This window comes from Pinus tabuliformis, chromosome X (genome assembly GCF_031772625.1).
Source record: "Pinus tabuliformis cultivar Carrire ecotype Pingquan chromosome X, CPIR1, whole genome shotgun sequence".
Taxonomy (NCBI): Eukaryota; Viridiplantae; Streptophyta; class Pinopsida; order Pinales; family Pinaceae; genus Pinus; species Pinus tabuliformis.
This window is the reverse complement of record NC_142308.1, coordinates 758,953,705-758,959,661: the sequence shown is the minus strand read 5'-3', so window position 1 is coordinate 758,959,661 and position 5,957 is coordinate 758,953,705.

Sequence of the window (5,957 nt, the reverse complement as noted above, 5' to 3'; positions counted from 1 at the left end):
TAAATCCTGAAAAAGGAAAACAAACAATTGAAGAAATAGACCACATAACTCAATTAGGAAAGGCAAACCAACCACTTGCTTTGAAAAGTCATGTATGGCAACTATACAAATATGCTATTTGCTATTTAAAATATTAATGTTTACTATATATATCTCCTCTTTTTACATATCTATATTTAAATGTATATATGTCAGATCAGGCGACCAAACCCCCCTGAAGCTTCTCAACGCCAAAGTCTTTCCCAAAGAACGATCTCCCTTTTTCAACGAAACTGCGAATGTTTGCATTGGTAGTTTTGTTGAAAAAGGGACATCGTTCGTTGGGAAACACTTTGGCGTTGAGAAGCTTCAGGGGGGTTTGGTGGCCTATCGATGACAGTCATGTTCAGTTTTTGCTAACTTCATTAATATTTTTTGCAAAGTTGTACAAGACAATTGCAAAAGCCAACTCTGGTAAGCAATTGCAAATAATGGAAGAAATAATAGATGTTGACAATTACAAATTCAGATTGCAATGCATTTTGCCTGAGAACATTGATATTGTATTAAAAAGAAATGGTCTTTTTAGACTAAATGCATTTTCATATACTGTAGGAGATTGTCTATTTGACTCGTTCGAAATGCTTCTACATTTTCGTTATACTTCAAATGAATTGCGAAATGCGTTAATAGACCACTTTCTTTTTTGCTTAAAGAACAATGACGTTGAAGCAATACAGTCATATCAATATGAACTAGCACCTGAGTTCCTATACGAGTTACATCGTGTTAATGATATTGGTACATATCTTCATAAAATGCGTTATTCTGCATCTACAAATATAAAGGAGTCTGAACGAGGTTTATGGGGTGATACCTTTTGCATACGTTGGTTAGCTAAATGGCTAGATATATCAATTGCATTAATGTTGGAAACCACTTTTATATCAGTTTGAATCTTCTGCTGCATTGTTGACGTTCTGTTTTACTTGGTGGTGCATCAGAAGAAAAACAGCTTCAATCAGGGTAAAAGGAGGCTCAAGTTAGCGTGAATCTGAAGTTTGATTGCAGATACAATTCTGTAACCAGCAATAGCATTGCATACGATAAAACACCTTTCAGCAGCTTGATCTTATATTGAAATTGTGTTCTTCCCTGCTCACATAAGGCAAGTGCAATCTGCAACTATTTGATGCTTCTTTCTGTTTGCAAGTATTTCAGGTTTTTTTGCAAATACCTTATCCACACATCTTTGTTTTATTTATGGCTCAACATATTATTAGATGCAAAATTGAGTTGAGATGTTTTAGGTTACACTTCCATGTTATTTCAGTCTTGCATAATTTGACTACTGTTTTGACTCAACTAGTTTATTTGCATGAGCAAGTGCACTTGATGATACAAAGTGCAACTCGTCACAGAGCATCATGATGATGTTACATGTGTTTATTCTTTCCCAAATATTTCTGTTAGCTTGCCTAAGTTGTCAAATTTTTCCATCGCATGGAGCACCGCATCAAATTCTGTTGGATTCAGATATAGATAGAAATGACTTTTTTGCAATTCTTTATCTTCTAAAACAGAACCGCTCAGAGTTCAACGTGAAAGTACGTTTATTTTCTGCTTCACTTGCTTTTACATATATGTCTCTAAAACTTTGCTACGTGTTAGTCTGGATTCTGTGTGCATTCTGTTTTAGTTTAATTGCATTCATTTGACTCGAGAATAAAAAAACAAAGATCATGACACATAGTTATTAGTCCCTGCCGAGGACTATAAGCGATCGATAGATCGCTGACTTTGGGTTGACCGCGGCGATATTTGGAAATATTTGGCGTTTTTCCTAAGTCGAATTAAGGTTTACGGGGCGGAGAATAAGGTTTATTTGGCGTTTTAAAATAAGCATGATAAAGAATGTCCAAGCAGTAAGTTTACCTGAATCCATTTCATTTTTTATATCATTTGAAGTGCACTTCACACACAGTGTTGTGTATGCAGAAGCTACCTTTGGAGTACTTCGGCAAGGGGACTTAAAACTTTTTATGAAACCCGTGCCTAAAATTTCTAGTCGGTTCTTTGCATTTAATTGCCTACATCCTCAGCATTGTGCAATATTTTCAGCCAATGTTTCTATTAGACCTCATTGAAAAGCACATGCTACAGGCCTTGTTCCAAAAGTTTATGGCTTTGTAGCCTCACACTTTTGATCTCTCCTTCTACATTCTCATGTTTAGCTAGTTAGCGTGAATCTGAAGTTTGATCGCAGATACAGTTCTGTAACCAGTAATAGGATTGCATATGATAAAGTACGTTTCAGCAACTTGATCTTATTTTGAAATTGTGTTGTCTAATTGGCAGGAGTGCTGTACTGACTTCTGATATGAGGCACACAACAGCTGCCGATATTAGAATATTACAAAGAGAACAACTCCCTCGGTGTGCTTTCGAAACTGATCAATTGGTTGAGGTATGTACAATACTCACTTTCTAAATAAATTGTTTTTGCAAATCAAAACAGATCTCGTCAACATTGCAAAGCTGCAACAAGCCATCTTAGGCATGTGTTTTAGTCTTATACAGCTTTAGTCAACAAAGCAACCTTCCGTTCTAGGAGTAATATCAAAGTCGAATATCCATAGATCCATAACAGAATTACAAACTTAAAAAAACATTATGCACCAAAGTAAACATACACATAAATTATACAACCGAAAAACCTTGAATACACTCCATAGCTTGACTCAGGTCGTCTCGTTGCAAATGCCGGTCGAAACCGACATTTACAGAAATTTCCATAAAACCCATGTAGCTAAGACAAGTCCACAGCATCACGGCCGGCAGAAACCGCATTGTGTTTTCACCGCAGACAATACAACAAATACAAACGAAAAATCGCAGAGATTGCAGAGCTAAACAACCAAGTAACAATAATAACCCAAAGGGCGCGAACACGGTCCGATTCATACCAATGTTACACAACGGCTTGGGAGTCACCGGACCACATGCCCTTCACCTCCAACGATGCGAGGCCCCCAATAACACCCCAAAACCTTTCCACCCCCAAAACCAACCTTTCCAACCTCCAAAACCTTGGTTCGACTTAGCTTATATCGCTCATAAAAGCCATGCAGGTAAGAGAAACCCTCAGTATTTAACCAGAATGCCATTAACTTATAATGCTCAAATAGCCATGGACTCTTGAGGGAAACGAAGAGACAATACTGCTGGACCTACGAAGCAGGCAAGACTGCACAGTTAAACAACCAAGTAACAATAATAACCCAAAGGGCGCGAACACGGTAAAACCCAAGTCGAGTAACTTTCCAGGATCTCGACGATGGACAGTTGTCCGCCCACAAGACCAGCACAGACGAAAAATCGCACAGACTGCAGAGCTAAACAAGCAACTAACAATATCCGAGCAACCAGGAACTCCACCACAGACGAAAAATCACACAGACTGCAGAGCTAAACAAGCAAGTAACAATACCAACCCAAAGGCCGCGAAGACAGTAAAACCCAAAGGCCACGAAGACAGTAAAACCCAAGCTGAAATTTCCAGCATCTCGAGGAGGAACAGCTGGCCGCCAATCACACCACCACAGCGCATGCCGACCACAGCTAAGACAAACCCTCAGTATTCAACCACACTGCCATTAACTTATAATGCTCAAATAACCATGGACTCTTGCATGCTCAAATAACAAGCTCAATTGTTGATGCCTTACTATGAACACACTTTATTTACTGATCATGTTTTCTTTGTATGGTCAGATTTCTCATGCCAAAGTTAATCTTCTTGAAGTTAGACCAGGAAAATCTGAATCACTGATTGAAATTTCAGGCAATCCACAGCAAACAAGTGCACCAATTTTGTATGCAGTTCTTGATCTCCCTCCGACATTTTCCAACATTTGCCAACAATTCGTCTACTGTCCCTCTGTTGCTACTTTTTGATTTTGATTTCTTAGAACAAAAGCAGATTCCTTGATTCAATTAAATTTCTATTTAAGATAATTAACCATAAATCTGTCTGCAAACACGAACCCCTGCAGTACTAACTATATGATTTGTTTCAAAATTCAGTCAAATCGCAATATAAACAGTATTGGCAATTTCTCTGAGTTTGAGGACCCAATTCTTTGTCAACAGACTTCTGCCAGATTTGAAAGGTACACAACATTTGCAAAATTTTGTCAATTGCTACTATCATAGTGCTTTTGCTGATCAGTATTTCTGTGCTAATGTCCTTGGCATTGTATATCACCTTTGGCAGTGTGACAGCAGCTGGTCAGCTTATCACAAAAACTACAGTTGAAGTTGTAACATCTGAACGCACAGTTGCAGCCATTCTAGGAAAGTCTGGAAATGATCTTGTTAAAATTCAGCAGTTAAGCTAGTATAAAGAAGCATAAATTTCTGCAAATTCCATGGGATCCCCTTCAACTGAAATTTTTGAAACATGCAGACTTGGAATGAACTGCTGTCATTGCTGGCAAAATGACATTGTATTGACAGAATGGCAAAATGTTACAACACAAATCCTATGTTCTTAAATGATCATCTTGTATCTGAACATTCATCTAGTGGAATGTTGCATTAATTATTAGTTAATAAAAATTGGCATTGGCAGTTTTTATTTTGTCTCTATGGCTCTTGATTCATTATGCTAATGTTTAATGCATTAATTATTAGTTAATAAAAATTGCATTGACAGTTTTTATTTTGTCTCTATGGCTCTTGATTCATTATGCTAATGTTTAATTAAATTTCAATATCTCTGGTCCAATATTTTTTCATTATGCCAATGTTTAATGCATTAATTATTAGTTAATAAAAATTGCATTGGCAGTTTTTATTTTGTCTCTATGGCTCTTGATTCATTATGCTAATGTTTAATTAAATTTCAATATCTCTGATCTAATATAAAAATATTATTATTATTTATTTTTATTTAATTGTAATATCACACTCTATCTTGCATTGTTTAAATAAATAATGCATTTTATGATTTAAATTACCCATATAATATTAAATACTGCTTATCCATTCATATTTAATTATAACTATTAAATTATTTATAGTTTTAACTAAGTATAAATTTCCTATAATATTTTTATTATTCAGTATTCATAATGGAAAGACTACACTTCCAATCACAAAGAAATAAAATTCCTTGAATAAAAAGATTCGCACATTGAAATGAACTGTTATCTATTTTTTATTTAAAACAGTATTAATTGAATATGACTTTCATAATTTATAACATGTAATATCATTTCTCCCAGTTGTATTAACCTGCAATAATTAGCTTATGGCAAGGCAAGCCTTTCTTGTCACCAGGTATAAAGTTTAATAACATAATAACTTTTAAAAAATCAAGCTGTCAAAACATTATTTCTAACTAATAAAGAGTAATTTGAAGTGTCAAAACATTATTTCTAACTAATAAATAGTTTCTAACTAATAAATAAAGTAATTTGAAGTGTCAAAACATTATTTCTAACTAATAAATAGAGTAATTTGAACTGGTATAGTCAATCTCCATTCTTTTATTATTTTCAATTATCCCAAATTTCGTCATTCTATATGTCATCATATCTCCTATGCTTATGTTATGTCAAATAAATGAATTATATTAAACTATACTCCCTAATTAAGATAATCACAAAATAGAAAAACAACTATGTTTAATGGCATCTGTTTATCTGTGATGTAAGTGCCTTCATTATACTTTGAAAAAATTTCAATAAGAAAACTAACTTGCTTAAATGGAACACAGATATTGCAAAAAGCAAGAGTATACAACACCAAAAGATAATGAATTTTTTCTTGCAGGTCATGATCAATTTACATTTCAACTCGTAGAGTTTAAATGTTTTTTTAATTTTAATCTGTTTATTTTACTTTTTAATTTATAAAATAAACTTATCAAAATTGCTTTGCTATTGTACTTAGATACTATATTTACTAACCCA